A 16,325-nucleotide genomic window follows, 5' to 3' on the forward strand; every position below is an offset into this window, starting at 1 on the left:
GAAAGTCAGATACCGACATCACTGTTTCATACCCTGTGAAGCTTTTGTCCCTACCCCCGGCAGCTAGGGCCTGGGGGCTTGAACCCTGATCCTTGCTTACCATAATATGTGCACTCTACTGGGTGCTCCACCTGGTCCCTGTAACTTCATAGGTTGTACACAACAAAAGTCGTGATTACTAAGCATCCTGGACAGTACTGAGTGTAGTAATAGGAACTATAGAAACTTGTTAGAGACCCAAAGGAGAAAGCAAATATCTACTGATTTACTTATGTCAGGCAATAAGGAATCATGATGGAGTTATGCAGATGAATTTGTCCTCTAAGCCTTGACATGGCTCCTATCCCTGCCACCATAGGAGAAGTAGCAGTTGAGGCGCTCATCAAGAAAGATCAAGATAGAGGGAATTATGTTCTACTCTCTTAGCACCTGTGGACAATTTATATAACTTCGGGGGTTGCTTAAGTGCCTAAGCAAGTCTTCAAACAAATTGAGAATCACGTATTTCTATTTATGGAAATTTCTACAGTCTGCCAACTTCTGTTTTTTCATGAAAATAAGTCAAATTTGCTAAAATCAAAATTGGATAAGAGGCTGATATTTTTATAAAAGTTTTTTAAGATTCTTTTATTATTTATTTATTCCCTTTTGTTGCCCTTGTTTTATTGTTATAGTTATTATTGTTGTTGTTATTTATGTCATTGTTGGATAGGACAGAGAGAAATGGAGAGAGGAGGGAAAGACAGAGAGGGAGACAGAAAGATAGACACCTGCAGACCTGCTTCACCACCTGTGAAGCGACTCCCCTGCAGGTGGGGATCCAGGGTCTCCAGATCCTTATGCCAATCCTTGCACTTCATGCCAACTGTGCTTCATGCCAAGTAATATTGTGTGTGTGTGTGTGTGTGTGTGCGCGCGCGTGTGTGTGCATACACGTGCACATGCTAATTCTACTATGAATGATACCAAAGTGACTATATTTACAATTTATTAGTCTTATTATTGGCAAATAGGATTAATTTATCACTTATTCTTGTAGTCAAAAAAGCAAGTAAACATCCTACTTTTTATTTTTTAATTTATTGATTTAAGGCATTGACAGAGAGAAAATGAGAGGGCTAGGGGAGGAAGAGGGGAAAAGACAGAAACACCTGCAGCACCATTTCACTGCTCATCAAGCCTCCTTCCTGCAGACTGGGTCTTGGGGCTTGAAAATGGGTCCTCATACATTGTACACTCAACCATGGGGCAATAACCCAACCTCACAAATACACACTCTAATTGCACTTGGGTCTACTATAAGGTCATCTAATTAGTGATATTCAACAAATACAGTTAGGTTGATAATGACATAACTTCTAAAACTTAAAGTATACATTTTTTTCATTAATTATTTTTATTATTCATTATTGGAAAGAGACAGAGAGACATTTAGAAGGGAGAGAGTGGTAGAAAAAGAAAAAGGCAGAGAGACAACTGCATCTTTCCTTCAACACTTGTCAAGTGTTCCCCTTGCAGGTGGGGACCTGGGATTCAAACCAGGTCCTTGCACACCGTGACCTGTGTACTCAACCAGGTGCACCATCACCTGCCCACCCCAGAAGTATACAAGTTTTGAAGACATTACACAAAGTTGGAATAACTTGTCTAATATCTAAATATGAAGTTTAACTAAACATAGCTTTTTCCTTGTAAGGGGACAAATAATTCATCATAATTTATAAATGATATTTTATTACATGGTAAATATCCATAGGCAGTTTCTATTTCAAGATACAATTTAATTTACAAAGAAGAATTTAAGCATAGAGGGAGCGATGATTCAAAATTGGATCATTGAACCTGGACATATGTGACTTGAAAGTGGGAAGTTCAAAAAAATTAAAATTCATTACTCTAACCTATAGAGACTTCTTTTCACCCCAATTTCACAACTTGGCATTTTGAAGTCTCCCAAATATAAGAAATCACAAATCTATTTCAGCTATAATAAATATAAGCTACTATTTTCTAGAGGAAAGTTATAATAGTTCAACACAGGAAGAGATAAATAAGTAAAAGGAGAAAGGCTGGGTGATGGTGCTTCCAGTTGAGAGCACACATTGAAGTGTAAAAGAACCAGAGTTTCAACTCCTGGTCTTCTCCTGCAGAGGGGTTTGGGGGTTCTCAAGTGATGAAGCAGTTTTGCTGGTGTCTCTGTTTCTCTCTTCATCTCTAGCTCCCTGTTACTTCACAATTTATCTCCTTCTCTATCTAATAAATAAATATGCTGATTAATTAACAAGAAAGAAAGGGTATTTTGTCTATTGTTTTAATGGATATTGTCAAGGGATTACTGTATATACTGATGTTCTAGGCACCAGGAATATACAAGTAAACAAGAAATACCTTGCATTCTAAAAAAGAAAATGTGGGCCAGGCATACCATATGTCATATTTTCACAGAGACAAGAAAGATTTGTAGGAGCGATATGTGTATGAATCTGGGAATAATGGTATGTATACAAATAAGAGAAAGAAAATGAATCTGGAATGTCTGTATGTATACAAATAAGAGAAAGAAAATGTAACTGTTTTAAACAGGCAAGAACTTGTGGGTACCAGAGTTGTCAAAAGCCCTATGATTAGGGCACAGTGTCCATTGGGTGAATGTAATGTTCCTATCATCCCACCCTCCCGATTGGGTGAATGTAATGAAGTGAGGTTATAAAGATAAATTGAGACCAACAAATATAGAAACTTGGAGATGGTACCAAATCATCTGATGCAAATATTACAGAATATCTGAAGTTTATAAATAGCATACTCATATTTGTTTATTTAGAAAGATACTCCAGGGACTAGACAGGGAGGGGGTCAAGAGAAGAAGACTGGCATAATGTAGTTTGTGAATCTACTTCATTTGTGAAGGAAATAAGTGTCAATCACTTAGAAAATGATGATGATAGTGGATTTGATGAGAAATGATCACATTTAAATGTTTTGAAGCTAGAAGACAAAAGGGGTGGATAGCCAAGATGACTGCATGAAGACAATATATAAGCTGACTCTCTACAAGAAATCTCTTCAGATACTGGCAACTCTGAATGGAATCTGGATTTCCAGGCCAGTAGGAGAGAAACTGCAGAGACAGGGAAAAAGAGAAACCACGGTGGGAGATTATAATTCATCTATGAATTGCCAAAAAAAAAAAAAAAAAAAAAAAAAGGATGCTCAAAAGGACAAAGGCAAGGCAAGTGGTGAGTTTTCCTTTGCACCCCTCCCCTACCCCTAAGCCCAGAAGCTGCTTATTTTGGAAGCAAGAAAAGCCAGTGAGACAAAGTTCCTCTACAGAGAGAAACTCATCTGGGCAGGTTTCAGGACTACATTTCCCAGAGAGAACATTTTTGTTAGCTATCATAATCCTTACAAACAGATCCAGAGCAGGAACTCTCACAGGTCAGTCAGCCTGCAAACTAGTCTGACTGTTGGTTAGAACAGATCACAGTGTGGTTGCTTGGGCCATTTCATGACTGGCACTGAACTGCAGACAGCTCTCAAGTAGCTTGTCAGGCTGATTCTTGTGCCCACTGAAACAATCAGCCAGCCAGCGAACCTTTCACCCTAGACCTGTCACACCTCACTGCAAATATGGGTAATTTGGGAACTCAGGGATGTTTCATCAGACCAAAATCCTCCCCATTTGTGAGCATACAAACATTCTGATAGCATATTAAATTCTCCTCTGTAATATATATATATATATATATATATATTTGTTTTGTTTCATTTTGTGTTTTTGTATATGTTATTTTTGGTCTCTCTCTCATAGCTGTTTTAGTCATCTATTTGCCTCTTCAGTTTGAACACAGAAGACCATAGCTCTCATCTCCCAAAGGCAGTGATGTCAACATTATAACAACTGCATCCATTCCTGAGACACACCACAAGGTGACTGGCTTCAGAGATCCAGGAACCAACAGACCAGAGGATACCTCACACCATATAAGAACAGCATCACCTAGGACAAAAATTTAAAAAGACACCAAATATAATGGTCTAGCCAAAAATAGCCATTACAGCAATGAGCCACAGCAGAAGCCCAGAGAAAGATTTTAACAAGTCAGAAACAAAAATGAAGAAAACACTCAAATATTAATTGATCAGATGATCACAGGAGTGAGGAAATCTTTTGGTGGAAATATTAGCAATGGGGAAACAACAAATGAGACTGTGAATGAAAACACTATCTCAAGGTAATTAGAGAACTAAAAGGTGAAATAATTTAGGTAACCCAATTAGATGAACAAGCTAATACTGTAACAAAATAGCTGAACTAAGAAATGGAGCTTAGAGCAGAGAAAGCAGAATAACTGAGGCAGAAAACAGAATTAGCAAGATCAAAGATGAAGTAGAGAAAGACAATAAAGAAATCAGAGAACTAAAAAAGAGATTGAGACACTAAAAGCAACAGATATATGTGGGATGACCTCGAAAAAAGTGCATTGCTTTAGGCATTGTTGGCTTGCCAGAGGAAGAAATAGAGGAAGGGGAAGAAATCATTATACAGAGGATAATAGTAGAAAACTTGCTCACTCTAAACAACAGAAAGGTCATACAGATTCAAGAATCCCATAATGTCTCAGACAATTTACCCAGACCTAAAGAGACCAAAAGAGATCATATTTAGAATGAAAAAGAATAAGGATGAAGAGGGAGTCAGGCTGTAGCGCAGCGGGTTAAGCGCAGGTGGCGCAAAGCACAAGGACCGGCATAAGGATCCTGGTTCGAACCCCGGCTCCCCACCTGCAGGGGAGTTGCTTCACAAGCGGTGAAGCAGGTCTGCAGGTGTCTCTCTTTCTCTCCTCCTCTCTGTCTTCCCCTCCTCTCTCCATTTCTCTCTGTCCTATCCAACAACGACAACAACAATAATAACTACAACAATAAACAACAAGGGCAACAAAAGGGAATAAATAAATAAATAAAAATTAAAAAAAAGAATAAGGATGAAGAAAGAAAGCTACACAAGCAGTGAATTAATGCCATATATATATATATATATATATATATATACATATATATATATCAATCACATCCTTCTCAATTTATTTCTCTCTCTATCCACAATCAATTAATTTAAAAATATATTTATTTCTAGAAAAATAAAAGCTACCAACTAGATGTTTCGTTAATACAAGTGGGTTAACAATGGTGTCATTTACAGAGATGGAAAATAAGAACAATGTGACTTGCTGATGGAGTTGAGAATTATGAATTTCCTTTTTGTACACAGAAAACTAATCTCTTTTATATACTGAGGATTCAGGGACAAAGTATCTATTTAGCTATCTAAGTAGTATGTGAGAATTTTAACTGAGCATACATTTGAGGGTGCATGAATTTAGATGGTAGTCTAAACTCTAAAACTGTGGGAAAATCAGTCAAGAAGAGAAAATGGAAACAGTAAGATGGTGAGATCATCTCTCTTTTCTGGTGGCAGAGTTTTTTTTAATGTATTTGTACAAAATGATAAATGGAGCTATCTGTCCTACTATGGATGGTAGTTCAGATTTGGTACAGTTCTTTAATCCTCAAAGTTGATAGACAATAGCTTTTATCTCTGGATCATATTTTTAAACTAAAATAAATTAGGGATATATGAATCCTGTGTTTTCCCATAATCTCATTATTTTTCATTTAAATATAGATAGATATGTAGATATTAAAGATATATTGGGCAACTATTCCCATTCATGTATTCATCTACTTTACATGATGAAAGCTCCTCTAGGACTCTATTTTGTTGTAATCTTGGAAAACTCACCTGGCAAATTGAGAAGAAATGCCACCTCTGCAACAAGTGACTTTAATGGTTTGCACCTGCATCGAGAATCTCATCTTCATGGGCTACCTAAATCTTCGTCTCCTTATAAACATTTCCCATCCACTAAAACTTACCAAGAGTGCTTAGCTCTAAACTTCCAGAAAGGGAGCACTCAGGTATGCTTCTGTGATTTGCCCTCATGATCTTAGACAAACTTAACCCATAGCCAGTCAAACCATGGAGTGTGAGAAGAGATGGCTTATGCTTATTCCTAATTCTTTTGTGACACTAACTCCTTGGAAGTTTGGGTTATGATGACTAGCAAGGCATTTTGATTACTCCTGGGTTATCAGCAGGAGCTGCGGCCAGTGGTGACCTTATAAGTTGGGAAACAGAATGGGCTGTTAGAATAATCCAATGGGGACTATTTCCCATGCCTGGCCTGCCAGTGGTGCCCTTATTTTTGGTGGGAGGTTTGGGGGTAGAGAAGGAGATATCTGTCATTTATGATGGGTCATTTTGTTTGTTTAAAACTTTCTTGTTTTTATGTCATTCTGGGATCAAACCCAAGGACTCAAGCATGTGTGGCATGAACTTTACGGCTGAACCACCTCTCTAACCTGCTAGGTCTCATTTTTATTGAGTTGGTTGTCAACTGATTTATTCTTCCTTATTATGACTTTATGCACCTCCAGAGCTTTATGGATTGCAACTCCACCATTTCCACATCACCTTTTCCAGTCTTTTTTTCCCCCTTAATATATACAGGGAGAAAGGGGGAGATAACACAACATGAGCAGTGGGACTCCTGCTGCTGCCAAGGTCCTCCCATGTGGTGCTAGGGCTCAAATCAATAATGCACAGAGCAAGATATCTCCCAGATCTACTCTCAGGTCCATCAAGTGTGACTTTCCATACTTTCCAGTACTTAAAGTGTGTCTTCTGTCCCTCTTGGGTCCTGTCACACAGCTTTAATTAATTAAAGTATTCTAAATAATCATAACACATACTATGTCCACATTCAAGTTTAAAAGTGATTACATGACCAAGATAGTTATCTTTTTAATATTTTTAAAATTTATTTTCCCTTTTGTTTCCCTTATTTTTTAGTGTTGTTGTTGTTGTTATTGTTATTGATGTTGTCATTGTTGGATAGGACAAAGAGAAATGGAGAAAGGAGGGGAAGACAGACAGGGGGAGAGAAAGATAGATACCAGCAGAACTGCTTCACTGCTTGTGAAGCGACCCCCTAGCTGGGGGTTCGAACTGAGACCCTTAAGTTGAACCTTGCGCTTTCTGCCACATGCACATAAACCACTGCGCTACCACGTGATTCCCTCTTTTTCATATTTTATTTATCTATTTATTAACAGAGCAGTACAAACTTAGATCTCTTGAGCATCTAACCTCCATCAAAAGTAATGAATTCTAGTGGGCCAGGAGGTGGCACTCCTGGTTAAGCTCACACATTACAGTGTGCAAGGATGCAGGTTCAAGCCTCTAGTCCCCACCTGCAGGGGAAAAACTTCACAAGTGGTGAAGCAGGGCTGCAGGTGACTCTCTGTCTCTCTTTCTATCCTACCCTTCCCTCTGAATTACTCTTTATCTATACCCAATAATAAGTAAATAAATAAATAGTAATGCATTCTAGCACTATACCCAGCTTCTTTATTCTGGATCCTGTAATGAGAACTTAGCAGCATCAATACACCATGCTTATCTTCAATAAGGGTGAAAAGAAAATACTAATATTTTAAGCAAAAGTCACCTAATGAAGTGAAATAGCATCAGATAGCTTTTAATTAGGGTGGGTGTGTGTAGAATAGCTAAGTGGAGAGTTACATGGTTTCATCATTCAATCCTTGGCTTTCATGAGCAGATGAAAGTGAACACAATTACTCAGTTCCACTATATGCCATTCAAGAAGATCATAGTCTTGGGTTTTGTGCACCTGAAATAGAATCACTAGTCCACAGTGAGTGGGGATTAATTGAGATACTAAATGTGCGTATAGTACCTGGTGTTAAAATGTGTTGCAATGTCAATGTTAATATTTAAACAGTAATGAGAAGTGTTGTATCAAATTCTTGAACCAAGTCAAATCCCCAGATCTTGTAGAAAAATTACAGGCATTGGCACTGCAAAGAGTAGAGCTCACAGTTCCTGTTTTGCTATTCTGTAGCTCTGACCTCCCCTCCGAGTTAGCCTTTCCTCCAAAATGGAGACAAACCATACCTACCTCCCATGACTACAAAACAGAAATGCAGCAACATGCAAAAAGTGCCTATTTATATTTAGCTCATTATACGAGGTGGAACAGAAACTATAGAGTGCATGTGCCTTGTGATGAATACGGCAGGAACTGATATACCTGATGAGAGTCATTTAATCACCTTGGGATGCAGATATTTCAGCTGGAAAATTGGTATGCTCCTTCAAAAGCATTTTATGTGTTGACTAATTTATGATCAGGAGGCACTTTAAAACACCAAGCAGCCAGCTCCATAATAGCATATTAATAGTGATAAAAAACTACCATGCCATGCAAATTCTAAATCTGAAACACGTTCTGTATAAACTCCCCTGGCAGATTCATTTGGCTCTAATAGAACCATTCATTTCCCATCTTAAGATGCAGTTCATTGTTACTCTGGATTATCACAGCTATTTTATTCTACTCAAGGGGACAACACTAGAGTGGGAAGAAATGATCCCTGTGTGAGGTTACTATATATTCTTTAGTTAAACTGGTTGGCATGGAGAGACTTAATTAGCAGTTGTGATGCACTTTGAAGATTTTCAGGTAAAGATTTCTAGGAATATTAACTTGCTTTCTGTTTTTTCAAACTTACATATTCATTTGTTAAAAGTACATCACATCAACCTCCTTCTCACTTTCTTTTTTTTTTTTTAATTCTGACTTCAGTTATCTAGAGATGAATAGTTAGTTGAAAGGACATTTCTTAAAGGGTAAAAAAAAAAGTGTTCCTTTGTTACTGAGGGAATTGTGCCTTGTTCTATCATTTAAACATGTGTATGTTTTCAAACAGAAACGAGAGAACTACATTGTAAGAAACAAAAACTATGAGGAATCAGGTGGTGGTACACCTGGTTAAGTACTGACATCACAGGGGTTCAAGCCCCCGGTCCCCACCTGCAGAGGGAAATCTTCCTGAATGATGAAGCAGGGTTGCAGGTGTCTCTCTGTCTATCTTTCACCCTCTCCCCTCTCAGTGTCTCTTTGTATCTATGCAATAATAAATAAATAAATAAGAAAGAACACAGGTGAACCACACATTAAAAAAAAAAAAAAAGGAACAAAAAAGCACGAAGAGATTATTTGAGGATGCAGGCATCTGTGAAGTTCCAAGCATCAGTTATTAATAATCTGACAGAGACTGGGGGCAAGAGTTTTATGGACACAGGGAACAGCACAAGGAATGAAGGAAGCCACCATCACCACCACCACCAAAACAATAACTTCAAAAATATGTTAATGCAATATGAGATACGGTAGTCCATATGGGAAGTGAAGTATGCTCACATACCTATATAAATAATTAAGAAAAAAATAGTGTTGTGCTTATTCCTCTGCAGAGGGCAGCATATTGTCCAAATAAATTGGAAATACATATTTATGGCCTGATTCCACTGAGGTTAAAACACAAGCAAGTCACAGGATCTTCTCGATATGAATATACATGCTTGCATCTGTGTGCAAAAACAAGGGTATGCATGCAGGCTGTTTGTGCTAAAGTTTAAAGGTGGGAACCAAAGAGAGGAAAGACGCCAACCTTTTGTCTTGCAGTGCGTTGTGTTTCTATATTTGTTACAAGTGAGTGCATATAAAGCCTGTAATAAGTACTGAAAGATAGTCCGGAGCTCCCCTTCTTAATAACATCTTCCTTTAACTCAGAACTCTCTTCACTAAAAATGTGTTATTCTTCTCCACTGTCCAAATTCTCAACCACTGGTTCTGCATGTGCTTCTTTTGTGTGTGGCCTCCCTTTGTATTCTGTCCCTTCTCACATTTCTGCTCTTGACACTAGTATACAATTCTTTTTACTTATTTATTTATTGTGGATACTAATGGTGGACTTTTTTATAATTTATTTATTGGAGGGGTTAATGGTTCACAGTCGTCAATGAAATACAATAGTTGGCATATGCATAACATTTCCACATAACAACACAACCCCCTCTAGGTCCTCCTCTGCCATTATGTTCCAGGAACTGAACTCTTCCTCCCCACCCCACACACATACCCCAGAATCTTTTACTTCGTTTCAGTACACCAACTCCAGTCCAAGTTCTGCTTAGTGTTTTTTTCCCTTCTGATCTTGTTTTTCAACTTCTGCCTGTGAGTGAGATCATCCCATATTCATCCTTCTCTTCTGACTTATTTCACTTAATATGATTCCTTCGAGCTCTATCCGAGGTGGGGTAAAGATGATGAAGTCACCATTTTTAATAGCTGAACAGTATTCTACTGTGTATATAGATCACAATATAGTCAGTCACTCATCTGTTGCTGGATACCTAGGTTGCTTCCAGGTTTTGGCGATTACAAATTGTGCTGCTATGAGTATAGCTATACACTTGTGTACAATTATTAATCCTACTTCCAGTGATAATCACCTTCTGCTGAATCCAGGACATGCTATTTTGGATATTCCTTGATAGAAGAACTGATGTCCATTCCATTTTCTTGGGATAGTCTCTTCTGTGAATGTCTATAGCACCAGATGATTATTATGTTTGTCTATATCCACTTATTGTTTAGTATCCCATAATTCTCTCTCTTTCCTATTTGACTCCTAATTTTAATGCTTCTCTGATGTTAAGTTCAAATATATCTTTATTGTTCTTCATTGTGGATTCCCTCCCAAGAAAATCTGACATTTTACATGGCATTTATGATGCAATCATTCCCAAAGTTAGATCTCCAGTTTAAATCACTCATGAGTCTTTTTAAATAATTATCTTTATTTATTTATTGGATAGAGACAGTCAAACTTCAAGAGGGAAGAAGGAGAGAGAGAAACAGAGAGAGAGCCAGAGAGATACCTACAGCACTGTTTCACCACTGACAAAGTTTTCCCCCTGCAGGTGGGGACCAAGGGCTGGAGATGAGTCCTTGTGCATTGTAACATTTGTGCTCAACCAGGTGCTCCACCAGATATCCAACAACAGATGAGTGGCTGAGCAAGTTGTGGTATATATACACAATGGAATACTACTCAGCTATACAAAAATGGTGACTTCACCGTTTTTAGCCAGTCTTGGATAGAGCTTGAAAAATTCAGGTTAAGTGAAATAAGTAAGAAACAGAAGGATGCATATGGGATGATCTCACTCTCAGGCAGAAGCTGAAAAACAAGATCAGAAGAGAAAACATAAATAGAACCTGAACTGGATATGGTGTATTGCACCAAAGTAAGAGACTCTGGAGGGGGGGGGGGGATACAGATCCAAGAAGGATGACAGAGGACCTAGTGGAGGTTGTATTGTTATATGGAAAACTGAGAAATGTTATGCATGTACAAACTATTGTATTTACTGACGAATGTAAAACATTAATTCCCCAATAAAGAAATTAAAAAACAAAAGACAAAAGGAAAAAAAACAGATGTGCATAGTTATAGAGATGTAAGGATGCTATATCATGACATATTGCACTTTATGAAACAATGGAGCACACTGCATCATAATCATTACTGAATGTAGGAAGAGACCCCCCCAAATGTGAGAGTAAAAAGTTACCACATTTGAGATGCAAGTAATGGGGTGCACTTGCTGTCCTCCAATGTCAGCTTCCCTGCTGTGCATATTTCCCTGCTTCTCCACAGTTGTAATAAATCAATGATTACAGAAAATGAATTTACAGAATTCATAACCTAAGTACCAATGAAAGTATGCTGTTTGTTTTTCTGTAAATAGCAGTTTCAAGGTGATGTTCCCTAGCAAAAAAATATCCACAATCTACTTGGTGGACATGTTTATTGAGTGAAAGTGCTTATATCCGTCATGCTGGCTATATGTACTTTTTTTTTAATATTTTATTTTATTTATTTATTCCCTTTTGTTGCCCTTATTGTTTTATTGTTGTAGGTATTATTGTTGTTGTTGGATAGGACAGAGAGAAACGGAAAGAGGAGGGGAAGACAGAGAGGGGGAGAGAAAGATAGACACCTGCAGACCTGCTTCACCGCCTGTGAAGCGACTCCCCTGCAGGTGGGGAGCCGGGGTTCGAACCGGGATCCTTATGCCGGACCTTGTGCTTTGCGCCACCTGCGCTTAACCCACTGCGCTACAGCCCGACTCCCCTATATGTCCTTTTTAAATCTTACATTTTATAATTTTATATTTAAGTCATCTCATCTAATCTGCCAGTGTATATATATTCAGAACCAGTCCTCTTTCCTAAATTCTAAACCCATGTATGAAATGGTGTATAAAATTCTTAGATGATCAATTACCTAAACTTTAGGCCAGATAAATCAAAACCATTTGGCCCTGTCAATATCTAAGATGCAGTACTTTCCAGATATTCTTAAAGGGCGCAAAGCAAAGTGAGGTCAAGTATATTACAGTAGGTATTTAGCATTGGATTTTCATAGAAAACTTTCAACTAATTTGGTTACAATAATGATTAACTAGTGCTTTTTAAAACTCTTTCTAAGACTACAAGAAATCCTTCCCATTCTCTTTAAGATCCTCATTTCTCCTGCTCTTAGAACCTCTAAAAGTATGTCCATTTTTCTTTCTGTTTATTTTCTCTGATTCCTTATAGCCATACTACCTCTGTTAACCTCAACTATATCTGCACTACACTACTAGTGCTGCCATCCCATGTTAAGTTGCTACTGAATTCTTACTTCTGACTGTCACCAAAGATACCAAACCTGAGTATCAACCTCCTAACTCCTCAAAACTGGTGAGATCTTTCCTAAAGCATGGGATTACCTAGTTCCACTTTCAATGGCACATCATCTAACAAAGTTACAGATAGTAGATACAAGTTAGGGCTTAAGGTGTTGGCTATAATTGTACATATATCCATAAGCATGGGACAATTGTATAACTCAAAGTAAAAGTGTTTAATATCCCTTCATGGTTAGATTTAAACCTAATAAGCCTAGAATTCTAGTAGAAGTGCCTAAAGAAGGCATTATAAATTCTCTAATCAATTAGAATTAGACAAAAATAGCTTGGCAATTTAGCAGAAAGCCCAAAGAAGACAGATGCCCCCCCCCCAACTATTTTGGTTGAGTACAAGAAATGGCATTCAATGCTTAAACAAATGGGAGAAAGTCTAAAGTCATCAGATAAAGAAGGGAGGACAAATGTTGGATAAGGGAAGAAGAGATTGGCTCGCTTAATCTTTGCCTTTTTGGTCAATATCAAACTACCCTACCTTCTGAGGACCTAGTCAGAGAATTCTTGGATTCCCAGATAAATATGAGGGGCCTAGACCTCTAATATAGCCCTCTCCCCACTTGCAGGGTGGTCGCTTCACAGGTGGTGAAGCAGGTCTGCAGGTGTCTATCTTTCTCTCCCCCTCTCTGTCTTCCCCTCCTCTCCCCATTTCTCTCTGTCCTATCCAACAACAATAATAACTACAACAATAAAACAACAAGGGAAACAAAAGGGAATAAATAAATAAATAAATATTAAACAAAAAAAAAAAGAAAGACCTGATGAAGGTTAATGGAAATGGTAGAGCTTTTTAGGAAGGCTACTCTGGAAAGTCAGATGGAAAGTCAGAGTGAGACTCGAGAGCCTGCAATTACATCTTGCACTACATGCCAGAGAAGTTTTAAAATTATGATTATAGGAATTAGATAGCACTGGGAAGACCCAAATCCTTGAAAATGTATGTCTCAAAGATTCCACCTCATAAACACAGCATATGAAACATTTGACATTAAGCGGAGGGGGTCTGGTGAAGAGGCAGTCAGTCATTCAGATCTCATGTGAGTCGATACAGGTTTTATTCAGACATTTTCTCTAACATGTATTAAGATGTTGGGACTTAAAATCCTAAGCCTCAATTACCACATCAGAAAATGTAGGTTAATACTGTTTCACCTCCCAAGGATGACTTAAGTCTCAAATTGATGAATATATATTTATAATTGCCAGTTGAATTCACAAGTACATGCTCTGTTCTATAAAATTGTACTGACACTATGGAAACCTTTCTCATTAGATGTTGAAAAAACTATTTTGAATTTCTGGCTTTTCAGCGCCTTTTGTAAGCCTTCTACCTGTACTTTTTACATCTTCATTAGGGGAGTGAATGGTTACTTTCTTTTCCAGTTCAACAGAAGGGATCATTATGTCTTACTTCAGTGCATAGCTGTATCACTGTGGTTGAAAGTCACTTTGAAGTGAGTCCTCATCTCCTGTGCAGAAGTTCATTGAAATGTCTTCCACGATCTTTATTGCTCCCCTAGTTATGAATGTGTACCTAACAGAGGACAGGAAACTGTTCAGTAGCACATTTTTAAAATACAGAAACTACAGGGCATATAACGAGGTTATGGACAGGATAGGCATTTAAAAATCGCCTGGGGCATGAGGAAAGGCAGTGGCACACCTGGTTAAGCACACACACACTAGAGTAAACAAGGACATGGGTTCAAGACCCTGGTCCCCACCTATAGGGAGAAAACTTCATGAGTGGTGAAATAGAGCTGCAGACTCTCTCTCTCTCTCTCTCTCTCCCCCTCCCCCTCTCTCTTCCTCTCTCTCCCTCTCTCTCCACACACACCTTTCTCAGTCTCTCTCTGTCTGTATCCAGGTTGCCTGTTGTCTTTATTAGGGAGTCTATCTTCAGGTGGATAATAGTACTTACTCATCTATATATTCGCTCGGCTAGTCATTGCTTTAACAACTGTCAGAAGAGGCTTCCTGTTTGCCAGATGCTTTGGCTAAATAAATAGCTGAAAACATTCTATTTTTTTAAACACAGCTCAAATTTAATTCTTGATAAACATCTGTTCACCTATATATCCATCATCTATAAGGATATTTAAAATTGAGAAGTAACAGGTGGCTGTGGAATTAATATAATTACTGCAAACCAAAGCAAACAAAACAAGATAATGACAGGGGAGATAGCATAATGGTTATACTAAAGGACTTTCATGCCTGAGGCTCCTAGGCCCTAGGTTTATTCCCCAGCACTAACATAAATTAGAGCTGAGAAGTTATCTAGTCTCATTCTCTCTGTCACAGAAATAAAATAAATCAAACAACAACAACAAAAAAGAAAAACAGAAAATATTAGGGAGTAAATTTTGCCCACTGTCATTTGGCACTGGAGCACTCTTATACCAGAACACATGCTCACTAATAGATAAGGAATTAGAATAACTGGATAAGAAAAGCCCACTTCTAATTGTTTAATATTTATTTATTTATTTTCCCTTTTGTTGCCCTTGTTGTTTTATTTTCATAGTTATTATTGTTGTTGTTATTGATGTCATTGTTGTTGGATAGGACAGAGAGAAATGGAGAGAAGAGGGGAAGACCGAGAGGGGGAGAGAAAGATAGACACCTGCAGACCTGCTTCACAGCCTGTGAAGCGACTCCCCTGCAGGTGGGGTGGTGGGCTCGAACCGGGATCCTTACGCTGATCCTTGCGCTTTGCGCCATGTGTGCTTAACCCGCTGCACTACAGCTGAGCCCCAAAGCCTATTTTAAGCATAATTTTCCGTTGAGTGCAAAGACAGATTCTTGCATTAGACCAGATTCTGGAAAATCAGAGGTGACTAGAACATGGTCCTTCAATAAATGAGATATGGTTTCACAAAACATTGGGGCATATGCTAATATATATTTACTACAATGTCTTCAGAGTTTACCCACATTTTTACTTAGTTTACTTAGAATGCTAATGCTCTCACTAGAGTTTTGTTGTTTTTTTTTCTCCACCTAGGTTATGTTTGTGGCTCAGTGCCAACATTGTGAATTCACTGCTCCCAGCGTCCATTGTTTTTTTTTTTTTTTTTTTTTTTACTGGATAGGACAGAGAGAAATTGAGAGGAGAAGGGAAAGTAAAGAGGGATATAGACATCTATACACCTGTAAACCTATTTTCCCACTCTTGAAGCTTCTCTGCTGTAGGTGGGGACCAGGAGCTCTAAGCCAGGACCTTAGCACAGGTGTGCATCAGCCTGGCCACTCAGTATGTCTTGAAGGATGGTAATGCCCATCCTATATATGTATATCTGTCAGCAGGAGAAGTCCCTGGATCTTAGTGCTTATACAACTTCACCACCATTCCTAGTGGCCATGTATTTTCTTTTCTCTAATAGAAGTTGAAAGAGAGAGAAAGAAAGAGAGAGAGAACCAGATAGTAGGAAAGACAATGCAGTGCTGATCCACCACTCATGAAGAAATGTCCCCTTCCAGTGCTCCCACGTAACTGTGGTCCTCACAAATGGTAACATGTCCTCCTCTAAGATTCTGTTCTGGAGAAAAAGACACAAAAGACTAAGCAAATGTGACCAGA

Source organism: Erinaceus europaeus, chromosome 17, assembly GCF_950295315.1.
Source record: "Erinaceus europaeus chromosome 17, mEriEur2.1, whole genome shotgun sequence".
In the NCBI taxonomy this organism is placed as follows: Eukaryota; Metazoa; Chordata; class Mammalia; order Eulipotyphla; family Erinaceidae; genus Erinaceus; species Erinaceus europaeus.